The following is a 21,517-nucleotide window of genomic DNA, read 5'->3' as shown; positions in this document are numbered from 1 at the left end:
TGCACCCTGATGCTTTGATTCAACTCTTGAAATAACCTCGATAGAAACTTTATCTTGATACCTAAAAGCCAATCATTTCTTATATACATTCATGATTGTTTGATAACCCTATCCTTACCCTAAAGCTTGATACCCTGTTATATACTGAGCTGATGATCGCTTTCTTTATATTTTAACACCTTTATCCTATTGGAACCAGTGATGCCTATCTTTTGATGTTCTAATACCTATATCTTGTCTACAACCGTTGCTTTAAGCCTAGTTTGGCATTACTCTTTCATCTTATCCAATAGCCTGGCTTAATTTCCTTGTCTAAGTTCTTGTTTATGGAAACCTCTCAATTACCCTAATATAGTAAAGTCTAGTAGATCATGGCCCTGAGATTTAGTGTCATATTTCCAGTGTTTCAAGTTGATCTATAATCCCTTGATAAAAATAATTACAGTCGAAAGAGATTTTGTCATAAATCGGCATCAGTTTTTAAAATGATTAAAACGTGGATTTTTCAGTCCCAAAGGGGGACAAATGTTTTCTTGAATGGTGGATCTGGACTGAGACGCGAGTCCTTTCCACACTTATATTAGGCTTAAAAGTTGCCTAGGGATTCCCAATAATGTTTTAGAACCCAGCGAGGTTCGGGGTTACTTCGCGGCTGATCACCGGCTGTAATCCGTAGCGTCATAAAATGATTTTGATTAAGAATGATTTTAAAATTGTTTTGATGCAAGCATAGTGATGCCAACTCACATAAGTTTTATCTCTCGATTATCATTGATTATGTCATTCCATTGTCATTCCTAAAGGTATATCTCAATTTATGCTTTGCGTTGTATTGTTAGCACTTGTTGAGCTTTTGGCTCACTTCTTGCTTTACCCTGATATTACAGCTAGCAGCCATGGTTAGATTCAAGCAGACTGCCCGTAAGACCTGTGATGCGGATGCTTATGTTCGAGCCCAGGTAGAATAAGTAATAATAGTTGTGTGAGGACTCGGTATTTGTAATCAGATGTAATAGTTGGTAGTGTTGGGCTGTTCCAAACCCTAAACTGTAAGATCTTGGATTTTGGTTGTGTAGTACTCATTAAAATGATGTAATAACTATATTTATTTTGCTATTTAAGTTGGGGGTGTGACAGGTTTTGGTATCAGAGCTACGGTTTAGAGTCCCTGAACAGCCCAAATAGGTTATAGGACTTGTGAGTAGGTTATAGATATTATGCGAGAGAGTAGGTAAAGTAAATTATTATTAATACTCCTCTTTTTGGTTGTCAGCAAAGGGCGCATTCCTCGTCATCCTCTGGGTCGGACGACACTATTGCTTTCTCCGTGTATGCTGAGTTGAGGCGCGAGTTCGACATGCTTCAGGGCAAGTACGACCGACTGATAGACCGACTGAAGAACGTGTATCCGGACAGCCGAAACTACGAAGGGAAGCCCAAGGAGCAGATGATTGCGAGACTTGAGACCTTGGTTCGGTACGTTAACACTAAGCTTGAGGAGATGCCAGCACACCGGGACCGTACCAGCCAGTATGTCATTCAGATGGTGGCGGATGAGCTCCAGAGCATTGTGAAGACACTTCGAGAGGAAAAGTCTACCAAGCCCCGTTCAGATGGAGTGGAGCCTTAGTTCTTTCCATTTACCTTTCATGTTGTTGTACTATTAGACTCTACGGAATCCCCAGTTGTTTCCGTCTTTCCTTTAAATAAGCCTGTTATTTCTAGAATCAAACTATGTCCCAATCCTATGTACTGTGACCTTTAAAATTTCAATAATTATGTGCTATTGTTCCATTTGCTCTCAACTGTTATTTTATGTTTTTATCATCATATCTGCTTAATTTGGAAACGTGACCCCATATGTAAACAAGAATGCCATGCGATACCCTCGAATCATTTTATCAATTATATTTGTTATAACACAACTCTTATTTCAGGATCATGCCTCCCAAAAAGAAGAACCCAACAACCACCTTCACCACAGACCCAAACATTCTTCAACTACTGGAAACCTTGCAACAGCAAACCAATGCTATAGCTCAACAACAACTAACTCTTCAACAACGAATTGAAAACCAAGATAACCGTGAGCCATATCAACCACCTGAACCACCAGTACCACCAAGACAAATTGTCACTTTCAAGGTTTTTCAGAGTGTGAATCCACCTGTATTTCATGATACCACTGATCCAGTGATAGCAAACACATGGATCAAGGAGATAGAAAGGGCTTTTGAGTTGGTACAGTTAGGGGACGATCAGAAGACGCTGTATGCCACTTACTTCTTGAAGGGAGAAGTCATTTATTGGTGGGAATCAGTAAAAGCTATGGAAGTCACTCAGCAGATTTCTTGGGAGAGATTTAAGAAGTTATTTCTGGACAAGTATTACCCTAAGTACATGCAGAATCAGATGGAGCTAAAATTTCTTGAGTTAAAGCAAGGGAACATGACTGTACTGGAATATGAGAAGAAGTTCACTGAGTTGTCAAGGTTTGTGACAAAATATACCAGCACTGAGGAAGAAAAAGCAAAGAAATTTCAGCAAGGATTGGAGCCTTGGATCAGAGATAGGGTGGCTATGTTTGAACTTGAGACTTATGCGGGAGTAGTACAGAAAGCTGCTCTGATTGAGAATAATGGGATGCAGTCAAGGAAAGAGAGGGATAACAAGAAGAGGAAGGTTCCATTTTATGGAGAAAAGTCTGAAGCTGGAAATTCGCAAGATCGGAATGTAAAGAGGATTGGTTTCCAGAAGGGCGGAAATTTTCAAAGGAAAGGAAATTTGGGCAAAAGGCAAGAATCAAAAGGGAACAATCAGGCAAGCCAAGGGCAAGTTGGAGAAAACAGGTTCCAGAGGCCAGAATGCAAGCACTGTGGAAGAAGGCACCCCGGAGTATGCAATAAGCTGAGTATGACCTGTTATAGGTGCAATCAGAAGGGACATTTGGCAAATGAGTGCAAGATGCCGAGGCCAGGAGTTACGTGCTACAAATGTGGGAAGACTGGACACATGGCTAGGGAGTGTAAGGCAACAGGACCAGTCAGAGCTCTGATGAACGTGGCAAGTACCAGTGCAAGCGTGCCAGCTGAGGTATTGGCATTACCTCCACCACCCGCACCAACCCCGCAAGCAACAGCAAGGACATTTGACCTAAAGATGAAAGATGCTGTTCAGAATTCTGAGGTGATAGCAGGTACACTTTTACTCAATAATGTCAAAGCCAAAGTATTGATTGATTCGGGAGCCACAAGATCTTTCATATCAGAATCTTTTGTTGATAAGATCCAATGTGATAAAACGGTTATGAGTGAGGTAGTAAATGTGGTAATTGCGAACCAAGAGAAGATTCCTGTGAATCAATTTTGTCCAAAATGTGAGATTGATATTTCGGGATATAAGTTCTCGGCCGACTTGATACTCTTCAAGCTGGGAGAGTTTGATATAATCTTAGGAATGGATTGGTTAGGAGAGAATAGCGCGCAGATAAATTGTAAGACCAAGAGAGTGAATTTAAAGACGAAGAGTGGAGAGAAGGTAGTATTTAAGGGACAGAGGCAAGAGCGACTATTTCTTACAATTATTCAGGCTAAGAAGTTACTTAGAAAAGGTTGTGAGTCGTTCCTAGCATATGTAGTGGATTCAGAGAGAGGCAGCCCCAGCATGGAAGATATTCCTGTAGTTAATGAGTTCCCCGATGTGTTTCCCGACGAACTACCAGGCTTACCACCAGATCGACAAATTGAGTTCGAGATCAACCTTGCTCCAGGCACGGAACCAGTTTCAAAGGCTCCGTATAGGATGGCACCAGCAGAAATGAAAGAGTTGGCGAGCCAGCTACAAGAATTATTGGATAAGGGAGTGATACGACCAAGTACGTCGCCATGGGGAGCACCTGTTCTCTTTGTGAAGAAGAAAGATGGGAGTATGCGTCTATGCATAGATTACCGGGAGTTGAATAAAGTAACGATCAAGAACCGCTACCCGCTACCAAGGATAGATGACCTTTTTGATCAGTTAAAGGGAGCAAAATGTTTTTCGAAGATTGACTTGAGATCGGGATACCACCAATTAAAGATCAAGGAAGAAGATATTCCCAAGACCGCATTTAGGACCAGATATGGGCATTATGAATTCCTAGTAATGCCGTTTGGATTGACCAACGCCCCGGCCGCATTCATGGATCTGATGAATCGAGTATTTAAGAAGTATTTGGATAAATTTGTCGTGGTATTTATTGATGACATCCTTATTTATTCTAAATCGGAAGAAGAACATATGCAGCATCTCTGGATAGCATTGGAGATACTCCGACAAGAGAAGTTGTATGCCAAGTTTACCAAATGTGAGTTTTGGTTAAAGGAAGTTCAATTTTTGGGGCATGTTATTGGAAATGATGGAATTAAAGTGGATCCGGCGAAGATTGATGCAGTTATGAGTTGGGAGAGGCCAAGGACTCCTACGGAAGTGCGAAGTTTTCTAGGATTGGCCGGATACTATAGAAGATTCGTCAAGGATTTCTCGAAGATCGCCACACCATTGACCAAGTTAACCAGAAAGAATCAAAAGTTTGAATGGAGTGCAGAATGTGAAAATAGCTTTCAAGAGTTAAAACAGAAGTTGGTAACAGCTCCGGTGTTAGTACTTCCAGATGATCAAGGGAATTTTGTAATATTCAGCGACGCTTCACATAAGGGTTTGGGTTGTGTGTTGATGCAACACAGTAAGGTAATAGCATATGCGTCAAGACAGTTGAAGCCACATGAGTTAAAGTATCCGACGCATGACTTGGAACTAGCCGCCATAGTGTTCGCACTCAAGATTTGGAGACACTATCTCTATGGAGAAAAGTGTGAAATCTACACGGATCACAAGAGCTTAAAGTACATTTTTACTCAGAAAGAGCTCAATATGAGGCAGAGGAGATGGCTGGAATTGATTAAGGACTATGACTGTTCGATAAATTACCATCCTGGAAAGGCGAACGTAGTGGCCGATGCGCTGAGTCGGAAGGAAAGATTGAATGCAATGATAACATCAAAAGAGTTATCTGAAGAAATCGGAAAATTTGAATTGGAACTTTGTGCTTATGGGAAAGTCAAAGAAGTTTGTCATGCAATGACCTTTCAGCCAACACTAATGGAAAAGATAAAGAAGTGTCAAGAGGAAGTAATGGAAAAAGAGAAAAATCAGTTATCTGGAGAAGAGATTAATACTAAAAAGGATGAGCAAGGAATACTAAGGTTTTCATCCAGAATATGGATTCCCCATGCATCTGAATTAAAGAATGAGATCCTCCATGAAGCCCACCATTCGAAATTTTCAATCCACCCGGGAAGCACCAAGATGTATCAAGACTTAAAGAAGAACTTTTGGTGGCCAAATATGAAAAGAGACGTGGCAGAATGGATTGCGAAGTGCTATACCTGTCAGAAAGTAAAGGCAGAACATCAACGACCAAGCGGATTAATTCAGCCCCTGAAGATTCCAGAATGGAAATGGGAAAACATCGCTATGGACTTTATAGTAGGACTACCACGAACAAAGTCCGGACATGACGCAATATGGGTTATAATTGATCGTCTTACGAAGTCGGCGCATTTCCTTCCAATAAATGAGAAGTCGTCACTGGACAAGTTGGTTCATCTGTATGTGCACGAAATCGTATTAAGGCATGGAGTACCTGTATCAATAGTTTCAGACAGAGATCCCCGATTTAACTCAAGATTTTGGAAGCAATTCCAGGAATGTCTTGGCACGAAGTTGAATATGAGCACGGCGTATCACCCGCAGACTGATGGCCAGAGTGAAAGAACAATCCAAACAATTGAAGACATGTTGCGCAGTTGTGCAATCGATTTTGCTGGAAGTTGGGACGACCACCTGCCATTAATTGAATTTTCATATAACAACAGCTATCATTCCAGTATCGGCATGCCACCATATGAAGCTTTGTACGGGCGAAAATGTAGATCACCAACAAGTTGGGATGAAGTAGGAGAAGGAAGAATTCTCGGCTCAGAATTGGTACAACAGTTGCATGACTCAGTCAAGTTAATTCAGAAAAGGTTGCTTGCTGCTCAAGATAGACAGAGGAAGTATGCGGATCCCGCACGTAAGGATGTTCAATTCCAAATTGGCGAAGCTGTGTTGCTAAAAGTGTCACCTAGGAAAGGGTTGATAAGATTTGGCAAGAAAGGAAAGTTAGCACCTAGATACGTAGGTCCTTTTGAGATTTTGAGCCAAGTAGGAAAGGTGGCCTACGAGTTGGCCTTACCACCTCAGTATCAGCATGTGCATAATGTGTTCCATGTGTCGTTGCTTAGGAAGTACAATCCTGACGCTAGCCATGTGATAGAATATGAACCTGTAGAAATTCAGGCAGACCTGTCATTTGTGGAGCAACCGGTTAAAGTACTCGACTGGCAAGTAAAGAGTCTTAGAAATAAATCAGTAAAGTTAGTGAAAGTACTTTGGAGGAACCCTAAGGTCGAAGAGTCGACTTGGGAGTTAGAGTCTGATATGCGTTCCCGGTATCCTCATCTGTTCTCTTAGATTCTGGGGACAGAATCCCTTAAGGGGGAGAGGATGTTACGACCGGCATTTTATGTAATATTATTTGTGAATAATATTAAGTTAAATAAAAATATATTCAATGCTTGTACGTTTGTGTGAGTGAAAATTTCTGCATTTTAAATTTGCTTTGGGTAGTATATGATTTTTCAAAGCAAGAATTTATTTAATTTCTTTATTTTTGATTTATAAGGAATATTCTAAGCTTTGGAAAAATTTTCTTTTAAAAGACATTTTGTACACAAATTTTGAAAATGATTTTTATAAAGTCTCTAAAAATCCAAGTTATTTTATGGTATAAATTTTATAATTTTTGAACTTGTACTTTATTATATAAAAATAAATCTTTGGAAATTAGTTGCTTAATAATTATCAAATTACATGAATAACCTTGCATGCAAACTCTCTTCTATTTAACCAAAGGGCAAAGAAGACATTCTCCACCCCACTAACTCACATTTTGCTAGCCAAATTACCTCCTTGACCTTGCATGCAAACTTGCCTAACTTTAGCTAGAGGGTTACTCTTGTCATTTCCTAAATCCACTCACATTTAGTTTAGTCAAAGACATAAAAACAAACTAAAGTGATGATCACTCCATTTTCACTCCACCCTCCCCTTTTCTCCTCCCTCCCTCTCGGCTCAACCCTCACTCTCGGCCATCCCATAGCCGAGGCCCTCCATCCCCTTCATTTCTTCATTCTTTCACTCAAACAATCATCTTATATTCAAGTAATTTTACTCCCTATATGTTATTCTTATATATTTCAAAAGTATAGAGTGAAAAACCTATGTTTTGACCTTGCATGGTGATGTTTTTGTTAAACTCAAAGTGAACCTCCTTGATTCTTGTGAATCTAAGGCTTTCACCATGAGTTATAGTATCATAGGGTCAAGAATGGCTAGACATAAGAGTGTTACACCTATGCGAATGCTGTTTTTACCCTAATCCATTCGGCCATGACTTGATAGGAGCCGAATGGATGGTGTTTTGTTGCCTTGTTAACATTTTTGTGTATTTTGTGATGATAACATGAATTTTGTAGTAAAGTCTTGATAAAATCCTTTTGCATGCTAGTTGATCATTTAGTTGTAATCCATGTTAGGCTTGCATGTTGAATTATGATAAAAATTTATTTGGAAATCATGTTGTTTTGGTTTGAAAAACCCGAAGGCATGCATGCATGTGGAATTCTCTTAGTTTGTTGTGAAATTTTGATCATTTGGAAAGATTTTGTTAGTGAGCCTTAATTTCAGTAGGAATAATGTGATAATATTGATTTATGCTTCTTGTTGCATGGTAATAATTTGTGGTTATCTTTTATAAAAATATATATCTTGTTGTTTCAAAGGCATGAAGATTTGCGATTTGTTAAGAGTAGTCTCTTTTGTTTTGCCATAGTTGCACCTTAGGTAAGGATGATCTCACCAAGGGTATTTTAAGAAAAAGGGAGTTAGTTCAGTAGAATACCAAGTATAGGTCTTGGTTTAAGTATTTAGTTGTTGTTAGTTGGGTTTGTCAAGTCAAAATCTTGGAAAATGAGAAGTTATAGTTTCTGCAGAAAAATCAGTTTAGTACCCTGAGGTTTAGAGTGAGTTTTGACTATGTCATTGATGTGCACCTTGAGGCCCAAGCCACCAGAAGTTAGTATGGGGAGTATATAATAGGTTTTAGGAGTTGGTTGGAGGTTTGCATGTCATTTGGGTAGGTGCACAAGTAGAATAACAAAATCTGTCCAGCAGGGGACAGTTTTGTTGCAACTTAGAAATAGGGAGATTTGGCCATGTCATGGGTAGGCCCTCATTAGGCCCAATTGGGCCTTAGTTAGAGGGTATGTCAGAGAAGTTTTTCCAACCATAGTTCATAGGATATGAGCTAGAACCATGTGCCACAAGTTAATTCAAGTCAGGGCATTTTCTGCCCAGAAAAACAGGGGAACCTTGGACTTTTAGCTTAGGCCCAAGAAGGCCCAAGCCAGGCCTTTGAGCCACATCAAGCTTATGAGATGCCCTTAGGTCAGGAGAGTCTTGTGTAAAAATTTTGAAGAAAAACTTGTAGTTTAAGAGTGTCTAATGCAGTCAAGAAACCTTAGTTACCATTCTGAAATTTGCACCAGTAAGCACTTTCACTTATCACATAGTTTTAGGACACTTAGAAGTGAGTATTAGGTCGACCACCATAGTTGTAAGATAGTATAAGGTCAGTAGAGCAAAAGGCACAAGTGAGGGTCAATAGGTTTTGGATAATTTAGGAAAGGCACATTGAGTTAGGAAGCCCAAATTCGAAGACTTCGTTTAGTTAGCGACCAAGTAATTTAAGTGGTGAGTCGAGATCATCCAAGCCTAGTGTGGCGTTATGGTGTATGTGATGTTATTTGGTATTAATATACGATATGTGATTATGTGGCTACGTGTGTACATTTAAAAATATAAATGTTGGATATGAATTAAGTGTGTATAGGCCTAAGTGCCATCCATGTTTAATTTCGGGTTGTAAATAGGTTAAGATGGAAAGAATATATTATAATGAGGATTATTATTATTTATGTAGGATCTCGAGACGAGGGAAAACTTGCCTTAAAAGTCGAGTGAAGCTCCAGTTGTTGCTCCTACCAGTCAGACCAGACCAGTCTATCTCAAGGCAAGTGATTCAACTTGACCTTCGCATTTACTGTAAACAGTTCATATATATATCGATGCAATTATCCTGAGTCATTTTGATATATTTAAATCAAGAGTATCTTTTGTTTATCTTTGAGTTACATAGAGATGCCATGAACCCTCGAGTACATATTGCAAGTAGTTCAAAAGTCTTTCATGATAGTTTAATGCCATGATAAATTAGAGATGCGTTATAATATCTTATTGATCCTTTTGTTTATCATGCTATTGATCCCTGAGAAATCTTGATGTTGCACCCTGATGCTTTGATTCAACTCTTGAAATAACCTCGATAGAAACTTTATCTTGATACCTAAAAGCCAATCATTTCTTATATACATTCATGATTGTTTGATAACCCTATCCTTACCCTAAAGCTTGATACCCTGTTATATACTGAGCTGATGATCGCTTTCTTTATATTTTAACACCTTTATCCTATTGGAACCAGTGATGCCTATCTTTTGATGTTCTAATACCTATATCTTGTCTACAACCGTTGCTTTAAGCCTAGTTTGGCATTACTCTTTCATCTTATCCAATAGCCTGGCTTAATTTCCTTGTCTAAGTTCTTGTTTATGGAAACCTCTCAATTACCCTAATATAGTAAAGTCTAGTAGATCATGGCCCTGAGATTTAGTGTCATATTTCCAGTGTTTCAAGTTGATCTATAATCCCTTGATAAAAATAATTACAGTCGAAAGAGATTTTGTCATAAATCGGCATCAGTTTTTAAAATGATTAAAACGTGGATTTTTCAGTCCCAAAGGGGGACAAATGTTTTCTTGAATGGTGGATCTGGACTGAGACGCGAGTCCTTTCCACACTTATATTAGGCTTAAAAGTTGCCTAGGGATTCCCAATAATGTTTTAGAACCCAGCGAGGTTCGGGGTTACTTCGCGGCTGATCACCGGCTGTAATCCGTAGCGTCATAAAATGATTTTGATTAAGAATGATTTTAAAATTGTTTTGATGCAAGCATAGTGATGCCAACTCACATAAGTTTTATCTCTCGATTATCATTGATTATGTCATTCCATTGTCATTCCTAAAGGTATATCTCAATTTATGCTTTGCGTTGTATTGTTAGCACTTGTTGAGCTTTTGGCTCACTTCTTGCTTTACCCTGATATTACAGCTAGCAGCCATGGTTAGATTCAAGCAGACTGCCCGTAAGACCTGTGATGCGGATGCTTATGTTCGAGCCCAGGTAGAATAAGTAATAATAGTTGTGTGAGGACTCGGTATTTGTAATCAGATGTAATAGTTGGTAGTGTTGGGCTGTTCCAAACCCTAAACTGTAAGATCTTGGATTTTGGTTGTGTAGTACTCATTAAAATGATGTAATAACTATATTTATTTTGCTATTTAAGTTGGGGGTGTGACATTTTTCCACGCCCCGCTGCGTTTAAAAATCCATCATAAAGAACAAGCTCAAGTGTGCAAATTGAAGCAGTGCTAAGGGAGAAGCTGGAAAAGAATGAGGTGAAGTTGAAGTCCTTCAAGAATGCATCTGAGTTAGTTGGACAATACCATGAGAAAAACAAGCCATGTGCAAATATTGCTATTGGTATTGATTATGATGTCTTGAACAGAAAGAAGAAAGATATAGGTGACAAAGGAAAAGCAACAGAAAATGAAAATGTTCCAGCAATGCTGAAAAAGGTTGTTTCACCTATGTTCAAGGCATGTGAAGTTAACTTCAGTGAAGAAGAGTTGATTATTAAGAAAGAAATTGTTGATGAAGATAATGAGAAGAAAAATGCAGAACCAACTCAATACTTCAAAGCTGAAGAGAAGCTCATGGACATCCAAGATTCCAAGACACTTGTCAAAGAAACCAAAACTAAAGATGCCAGAAAGAAGAAGAAAAATAGAAATGGAAAAAATGGGATAAACAAAAGCAACAACTTTGCTTATGTAGATGATGCTCCAAGAAAGAAATGTGAAAAATTTGGCTCTTTGAATCATCTAAATCTCCTTTGTAAAAAGGTTGTTAGCAAGCCAATTGAAAGAGCCTGCAAATACTATGAAGCAAATGCAAAGGATCCCTACTCATTCTGTAACAAGTTTGATTGAATCCCTTGCAACTTAAAAGTGATGAAAAGTTGCCACAAACCGAGAGTAGACCTTAAAGAAACAAAAATTGGGTCTACTCAGATAGGGAAAATGTACAGCAGTCAATGAATTATATTTTATCTGAAATTACTCATTCTACTTTTGCTAAATCAGTTAACAAGAAGAAAATACCCAACACTGTTTGGGTTGCTAAACATACTTAAAACTTATTATGTGTAGGGAAAAATAAAGAAGGTCATATGAATCATTGACAATGGATGTTCCAGAGATATGACAGGTGATAAAGCCCTGCTATCACAATTTGAGGAGAAGGCTGGCCCTTTGGTGACCTTTGGAGACAACATCAAAGGATTCACAATGGATATTGAAAGATTGTTTCTGGAAATATTGTCATTGATAATGTAGCACTGGTAGCTGGTCTTGAAGTGAATCTTCTCAGTGTTAGTCAATTTGCAGACAAAGGTTTTGAAGTTTTATTCAAAAAAGAAGAATGCACTTTTATCAGTAAGAAAACTGGTGAAGTTGCTCTAAACGGAGCAAGGAAAGGAAGCTTGATTTTTGCAGACTTGGACTCAACAAATAAGGATGGAATTTGTTGCTTCTACACCAAGGCATCAGAAGAACAAAGCAAACTATGGCATAAGAAGTTGTCTAACTTGAATTTCAAGGCAATTAACACCTTGGTCAAAAAGGAGTTAGTAAGAGACATGCCTAAACTGGATTTTGCACAAGTTGAAGTTTGTGAAGCTTGTTAGAAAGGAAAAATGAAAAGATCAAGTCACAAGTCAAAAACTGTGAATTCTATAAGTGCACCATTGCAACTTATTCATATGGATTTGTTTGGACCAGTAAATGTCTTATCAATTTTAAGAAACAAATATGCACTTATGATGGTAGATGATTTCTCAAGATACACTTGGGTAGAGTTCATGCACTCTAAAGATGAGACTACACACATCATAATTGAGCACATCAAGAAGATAGAAAAATAGGCTGAAGATCACAATTGTGTAAAAAGATTGAGAAGTGACAATGGAACAGAATTCAGGAATGCAACATTGAGTGAATTCTGCAAAAATAAAGGCATTGTTCAAGAATTCTCAGCAGCTAAAACACCTCAACAAAATAGAGTAGTTAAAAGGAAGAACAGAACATTAGTTAAAGCTGCTAGAACAATGCTGCAAGATGCCAAGTTACCAATAAGTTTCTGGGAAGAGGTTGTTAACACATCATGCTACACTCAAAACAGATATCTCATTAACAAGGCTCATGGAAAATCACCTTACTGAATCATGTCTAAGAGAAAGCCTATTGTAAAGCATCTTATGTGTTTGGAAGCAAGTGTTACATTTTGAAAGACTACTCTGAATATGTGGGAAAATTTGACTCAAAAGTTTTTGAAGCAATTTTTCTGGGATATTCATTGGAGAGAACTGCCTAAAAAATCTATGTGATTGATTAAAAGAAGATTATGGAAAGCACAAATATGACTTTTGATGATGACAAGTGTCCAGGCTTAAAATGCCTTGATGAAATGAAGTTGAAGCCCTTGCATTTGAAAACCTCAATATTAATAGTGATTCTGATGGTGAAGATGAAGTCAATACACAACAGATGTTGAATGAAGAGTTTACTGAACAGGAAAATCATGGGAATGGAAGCTCATCTCAAACACCTGAATTTGATAGCACAAATTCAGGGGGAGAAAAAGATGAAGGATCTAGCAGTTATACCAATAACGAAGATAATGATGAAGGCACAAGTCAACACACTCATACAAGAAAGTGGGATAGAAGTCACACTAGATAAGCAATTATTGGTGATCCTACTGCTGGTGTGTTGACTAGAAGTGCGAATGCTAATGAGTGCCTACATGCATGATTTTTGTCTCAAATAGAATCCAAGAAAACTAAAGAATCTCTAATGGATCCTGATTGGATATCTGCAATGCAAGATGAGCTTAATCAGTTTGAAAGGAACAAATTTTAGGTGTTAGTTCCTGCACCAAAGAATAGAAGCATTATTGGAACAAAATGGGTGTTCAAGAACAAGATGGATGAAAATGGTATAGTTACCAGAAACACAAGGCAAGGTTGGTTGCAAAAGGCTATTCACATGAAAAAAAAATTGATTATGATGAAACTTTTTCTCCGGTTTCCAGACTTGAAGCAATAAGGATTTTTCTAGCATTTGCTACACCATTCAAATTTTAAAGTGTATCAAATGGATGTCAAGAGTGCCTTCCTAAATGGTGAGTTAGAAGAAGAGGTTTATGTGCAACAACCACCTGGATTTGAAGATCCATAATTTCCAGATTTTGTGTACAAGTTACTCAAGGCTCTATATGGACTAAAGCAGGCACCTAGAGCTTGGTATGATACATTATTAGAATTCCTACTGAAACATGGTTTTACTAGAGGTAATATAAAAAAAGACTCTCTTCTACAAGAAACATGGTGAAGATGTGATCCTAGTTCAGATCTATGTGGATGATATCATCTTTCTTTTTATAAATGAAAAGCTTTGCCAAAGATTTTCTAAGCTTATGCAGATTGAATATGAAATGAGTATGATGGGGGAATTAAGTTACTTTCTTGGACTACAATTCAGTCAAAGAAGTGATGGAATCTTCATCATCCAAACTAAGTATGTCAAGAATGTATTGAAAAAGTTTGCTATGGTTGATTGTTCACCTTCTTTCACACCTATCTCTACAGCAATAAAGTTGGATGATGATATAAAAGGCAAGAGTGTAGATATTTCAAGCTATAGAGGAATGATTGAATAATTGCTTTACTTAACTACAAGTAGACCAAACATCGTGTTTGCAACATGTCTATGTGCAAGATTTCAAGCCAATCCAAAAGAATCACATTTGATAGCTATAAAGAGGATTTTCAGATACTTGAAGGGGACTCCAAACTTGGGATTGTGATATCCTAAGGGAACTGGATTTGAAGCTGTTGGCTACACAGATGCAGATTTTGCTGGATGCAGGGTTGACAGAAAGAGTACTAGTGGAAGCTGTCAATTTCTTGGATAAAGACTTGTATCCTGGTATAGCAAGAAACAATAATTTGTATCAACTTCTACAGCAGAGGATGAATACATAGCTGCAGGAAGTTGTTGTGCTCAAGTACTTTGGATTAGAAATCAGCTAATGGATTATGGTCTAGTGTTACACCAAATTCCTATCATGTGTGACTGTGGCGCCCTCCAAACCCGGGTCAGAAGTTTGGGGTCCACAACACATACACAATATATAAACCTGTATATGGAATATTTTTTGCAATGACCCTGCTTTACATAACCCTGGATTGCAACAGGTTAAACTATGAAAACAAGCCACAACCTTAACTTTTATTACAACGTACCAAATCCCAAGTAATTTAATATACAACTGATAATGAAATTATTCTTATAATCTTACTATCTCACTACCGTAGTAAGCTCCTGCTAGCTCGATCCAACTCAATCTGGAATCCTAGCTCGTACATTGAACTGGGAAACCCTGTTATCAACCGTATCCTTCTTAACTGTAGAATACATTAAAAGATTTGCAAGAGTTAGCTAACTAGCTCAGCAAGTCACAATAGCAATAACTGAGGTTAATCAATGATCAAATGAGATGATTCAGAGGAATCAAGTTTCTTGTTAAACAATCATTATAATTGGATATTCATTTTTAATTTTAAAAAAAAAACAAGGTTAGGCTGCTGATCAGTCACGCACTAACCCCGAGCAAGGCACACGACTCTGCTCTATAAACTGGATCCAAGGCACACATTGGCCTAATTCGACAACGAATCTGGTCTGACCACGAATCTGGTCCATATAAAAAAAACTATCCAATTCTAAAGTAATTCAATATGAACAACAATATAACTTAATAAAATAAGATCATAATCAACAGTGATGAAACATTTGTATAAAGGCATGATGCATTTCATGAGTATCACAAGGGTGTATCAAGGTATGTATAAGAAATGGCCTTCAGCCTGTAGGAGAATCGGGTGTTAGATGAACAATAATTTACAAGGTTTAGTTCTTTGATGTCACAAGGTATGGTTGAGTATAAAAGTTTCTGTATGTTCAAACAATTTTGTTCCAATGTTTGGTATATGATGGGTATATATTTGTGGAGTACTATCGTATTTGTGTGGTTTAGTATCTGCTAAACCAACAAAAAATGGTTTGCAAAGAGTAAGGCTTACAGCTCAAAAATTAAATGATGTGGCTCAGGTTCAAGGCTGAAGGATTCAAAGTACTTACAATATAAAATAGAGCTATTTTGAATACTTAACAATATGTTAGGAGAAAATTTAGAAATATTTGCAATATATGTCAAAAAAGGTTTAAAAGTACTTGCCTTATCACAATCGATTCCAACTTCACTTGTACTTGTCTAATGACTTTATTCAACAACCACTCGTCAACTTTTCTATGCCTTGCTTCTATTCACTGATCACCTATTGTATTTTCTACGCATCGATTCCACATACTGATCACCTGCTTCCCTTTTCTACGCCTTATCTACTCTGCTAGGGATCATAAGTATCTATCAATATTCATCTTACATTATTCTAATCCTCACATGAACGTCATAAGGTTTCATCTACCCTTCGTTCCACCCAAATCCGATTTACGGATTAAAAGTTATGCTAAAACAAGTAAACACTGATCACATAGACCGACAATCAAATAAATAAGTTACATATAACACAGAGCACGTCAAATAATCAATGAAATTTCATTTATAAGGAAGTCTCGGGCCATAAACAGTCTTTCAAGTATTTAATAAGATTTTTAAAACATTTTTCGGAGTCAAAACGGTTCGTTGGATCAATTTTAAAATAATAAACAGGGTTCGGTTGGCCAAATATGGCTTCAAAATAATTTTATAATAATTATCGAGCCTTGAAAATAATTTAAAATAGTATTTTAAAGCTCGAAACTATTTTTTAGAATTTTTAAATCATTTATAAATAATTAAATCTAATTAAATAATTAAATAAAATCAATTAATAATTAATTAAATCAATTAATCAATTAATTTTCAAATTAATTGACCAATTAATCAATTAATTATTAACTAAAATTAATTAACTAATTAATTCAGATTTATTTTTGAATTAAAAATAATTTTTGGAATTAAAATAATAATTTTTGGAATTTTCAGTAATTAAAAACGAATTTTTTTATAATTAAAATAAATAGAAAATATGATTTTTCAATACTTTATAAACAGGAGTCCAAAATATGCAAACTCTGGAAACCTGGGGGACTAAACTATTTCGTTTTTAAAACTACAGGGGCTAAACTGTAATTTTTACACCCCTCGCCGGAAAATTCCCTTGTCTCGCCGGATAACTTGATTCCGACATCCTCACACCACCGTCACTTCCAGATCACAACTACAGCTCACAAGGAACACAACCATGTATTCAAATCGTTCTAATAACCCCTGAGTTGGCCGGAAATTGGCCGGGAAGTTTGCTGGTTTCCGGTGAACTCGAAGAAACTTCAAATGATAACTCCCTTCGAACCAGGGATCGTCTGTTAACATACTATACACCAATCGATTGCAAATATCAAGGGCAACAAAACCCACTCATCTAGAACATCTGTTAATCCCTAAATAAGAAACCCCCAAATTCAATCAAGAACATTCATACGGGTTACATCCCTAATTTCAAAATTCGAAAATCAAACTCAATCTTGAACATGTTATTGAACTCGAAATCATTCATATGACATATCAAAATCATCAAGAAGAAAAGTTCTACAACATACAAGCATCAAATCATTCAAACAATCATCCAAACAAAAATTCATATTTTTAATCAAAATAATTCGAAATTAATAAAAATTAAAGAAAAATACCCTTTGATTCTGCAGTTGTAAGGCTTATTGATTCTGATAGAACACCTCAATACCTTCGTTTTGAGTACTCGAGCTTTCCAATCGGAATCCGGTAACGCCTTGAAATTGCAATTCGATTCTCAGAAGTTTATATGAATATAAGTATTTTCTCTGTAAAATTATATAATTTACTGGCTGCAAATGATTTTCTGTACGAAATAAAATGCGGTAAAGGCTATTTATAATTACGGGAAATTAGTATCCCGTTGGATCATTCCAGATATAAAATAGTACGTTTATTTATAAAAACGGATCCAAACGGTACCGGTTTTCGGGATTATTATCCAAATTTGTACAATTTGTACTACAGTCTTGGTCTTAGCGCCTGGTTACACGTATTACGAGGTGATAATTATAATAGTTTAATTAAAAGATCTCGTTTATCAAAAATAAGAGTTTTATTGATTTACCGAAACGAATATTGTATCGAAAATATTGCGCCGGGACCCGCACAGGACAAACCGTACGCCGGATCGAAAAAGTCGAAACATGGAAAATGCTCAAAATATTATAATTAGGTTAGGAAGGAGTTCTCGGAAGAGTTTCGGGTTATAAAAACATAAAAATGGTTGAGGTCGGCTGGTTCCCGATTATATAAAATATTTTGTAATTACTCGGAAGAAGAAATTATAAAATCCATAAATGTCCAATAAAATCATAAATCATCATAAAAATAAATGGGAAGATATGACAATTATCTATATTTTATTTTGGACATATAAAAATTAAAGTACTCAAATTATATCATATTTGCATATCCAAACACAGATACCACTTCACATATAATTACCAAAATTCATATAATAATCACATAATATTTATTATTAAAAATAATAATTACACGTCATATCCCGGATATTACATCCTTCCCCCCTTAAAAGGATTCTGTCCTCAGAATCACTTAACCAATAACTCAGGGCACTATTTCACACATATCTCTTTCTGAACCTTAGGTTATCCTTTCAACCCTTTGGTTTCCACAACAATCTTACTAACTTTATAACTTTCTGTCTTAATATTTTCTCTTTCTTTTCTACAGTCTCTATTGAATTCTCAATATAGGACAATTCTTCCTGAAGTTCTATTGGCTCACATCTTATCGCATGTTTAAAAATCTATACCGTACTTTTCTAACCTTGTCACATAGAAACATTCTGAATATGCTACCCATGCTGGGTAACGCTAATTCATATGCTATTTTACTGATACATTTCGAAATTTTAAAAGGTCCAACGTATCTCGGACTCAACTTTCTTTTCTCTTCTGATCCTAGATGATCCTTTTTCACGGTAACACTGCTAACAATATTAAATCTTCTTCTTTAAATTATGTACTCTTTTTAGCTTGATCTACAAATTTTCTATAACAATCCTGCGTGGCACTTATCCTTTTCTCAATAATCTCAATAGCTTCCTTTATCTGTTGTAGCAACTCTAGTTCAAATATTTCACGTTTGCCAACTTCATCTCATATACCGGTGATCGACATTTACGTTTATAAAGAGTTTCGTATGGCGGCATCCTAGTACTGGCACGATAGTTGTTGTTGTTGTAAGAAATTTCTACTAAGGCAAATGTTCGCCTTAATTTCCTTGTGAAATCAATGGCATAAACACGTAACATGTCCTCAATTGTTTGGATCATTTTCTCGCTCTTGGCCGTCAGTCTATGGATGATAAGCTGTACTCATATTTGACTTGGTGCCTAACATTCCGGAAGACCTTTTGCAAAATCCTGAATTGAATCGTGGATTCTGACTTTATACAATAGACGCAGGGACCCCATAACAAATTACTATTTCCTTCAAATACATGCGAATCAACTTATCCAGTGATTATCTTTTATTAATAGGCAAGAAATGAGCTGATTTAGCCAAGTCGTTCACCATAACTTAATTAACATCATGGTTTGCTTTCGTTCTTGGTAATCTGACTATAAAATCCAGAGTAATATACTCATATTTCCATTCTGTATTTCTAATGGTTACCATAATCCACTAGGCCTCTAACACTTGCCTTATTTATTTAATATGCCTAACATCTCCTGATCCGTTGTGAAATTTCCTTTTGGTATTCAGCTATCAATATTTTTCTTTAAACTTCTGTATAATTTGATATTTCTTGAACGAATTATATACTTAGGATTGTAAATTCCCTTTAGGATCTCATTCCTTAATTCTGCCACTTGTAGCATCCAAGTTCTGAAAGAAATCTGAGGATACCGTGATCATTCTTTTAAGTGCATAAATTTCCTCTCATTAAACTGTTAATATCATGATCCATTATCTTCTCTTGCTAACTGTTAACATCCTGATCCATCATTTTCTTTTGACATCTTTTTATCTTCTCTTAACAACTTCGACTAAAAGGTCATACTATCAATTCTTGCTCCTTTTGGATCATGAACCCTGACTTTCAATTCCAACTACTAAAATTCCATAGATAATCCTTCTGGTGCAGTCTCCTTGTTCGTTCTCTCCTTTTTGCTTATCACTTGCCACTACATTTTCTCTTCCTCGTGAATACACACTTTGAACTCTTATGGTCCGTATGTATCTCACATCTTTTTCCATACATATAATGTTTCCCAATATTTCAAAGCGAATATTATTATTGCTGCTAATTCCCAATTATGAGTAGGGTACTTCTGCTCATAAGGTTTCTGTTGTCTGGATGCATATGCAATAACTTTATTGTGCTGCATCAACATACATCTTATTCCCTTATGAGAAGTATCACTACAACCTACCAAATCTCCTTGATACTTTCAAAATGAAAAAAAAGTGTTGTGACCATTCTCTCCTTTAACTCTGCAAAACTTCCTTCACACTTTACCATTTCATATAAACTTCTCGCTATTCCTAGTAAAATTCATCAAAGGTGTTGCAATCTTCAAGAATCCTTGAACAAATTTCCGATAGTAACCGGCCAATAATAAAACTTCTTACTTTTGTTGGTGCTTTTGGTCTTTCTTTATTCAAAATAACTTTAATTTTTTCTGGATTCCCTTTGGTCTCCCTCTCACTGACAATTTATACTAAGAATTATATTCCTTGCCATTAAAGCTTTCACCTTGTAAACTTTTCATACAACTTCTTTCTTCTTTGACTTCCCAGCTATCATTAAATAATTTATATGGTTCTCCTTTGACCTTAAGTAACACAAATACATCTTATCCAGATCCTCCTTCAAGATTTTGCTCATCAAATTTAAATATTACTGGTATATTAGTTCATCCAAATAACATTACTAGAATTTTATAACAACAGTACTTAGTTCTGAAAATTATCTTTGATATGTCCATAGGTTCAATCTTCAATTGGTAATATACCCAGTCTTAAATCAATCTTATAAAAATACTTTGCTTCTTTCATTTGATCAAACAAATCATTGGTTCGAGGTAACAGATATATGCTCTTGAGAGTAAACTTGTTGAGCTTCCTCTAGTCGACACATAATCTCATACTTCCATCTTTCTTATTAACAAATCATACTGGTGCACTTTAGGGGGTACGCTAGGTCCAGTTGCTTTCTCTTCTAATCATCTCCTACGTTTGCTCTGGTAACTCCTTTATTTTATCTGGTGCCATTCTGTGCGGGGCTTTGGACACTGGCTTCATTTCAGGTGTTAAGTCAATCATAAACTCAATTTCCCTATCTGAAGGAAATATTTGTAACTCATCTGGAAACATATCATGAAGCTATAAAATCTTCAAGTTCTGTGTGTTCTGACTTTTATTTATAATCGACATAGCGCTTACATCTTGGTCACTGTAACCTCTTAACTTAAATCATTGTTAACAAGTTCTTTACCTTCTTTCGTCCTCTAAGCCTCATCATATTCTCATTTGGCATCTTCAGAACTATCTTCTATCACGATGGTCTATCTGGGCATCACGCTTAAATAGTTAATCCATTTCTTAGAATAATGTCCAATCCTCTTATCTCAAATGATATCAATTCTTCACAACTTATTTCAAGAAATCTCCGTTCTTGACTTGCTAGTCCTTTAGTCATAATCTTATCAATTCAACAGGGTAATTCATCTTATCAACAAAACCTTGAGAGATAAACGATCAAGTTGCTCCCACATCCTTCCATACTTTAATGCATAAGGTATCCGTAATAATCATTCGCGTCATCACATCCGTATTCTGGATAACATATTTCACAGACAAATCGTAAACTCTCGTTCTTGGAGACGTATTTCTTATTGAAGTAGATTCCCTTGACTCTTAGTGCATCCATTGCTAGGGCTAGTGATTTGCAATCCTCGCCATATG

Source organism: Apium graveolens, chromosome 11 (genome assembly GCF_009905375.1).
Source record: "Apium graveolens cultivar Ventura chromosome 11, ASM990537v1, whole genome shotgun sequence".
In the NCBI taxonomy this organism is placed as follows: Eukaryota; Viridiplantae; Streptophyta; class Magnoliopsida; order Apiales; family Apiaceae; genus Apium; species Apium graveolens.
The sequence above is the reverse complement of the archived record's forward strand: the minus strand, read 5'-3'. Positions refer to the sequence as shown.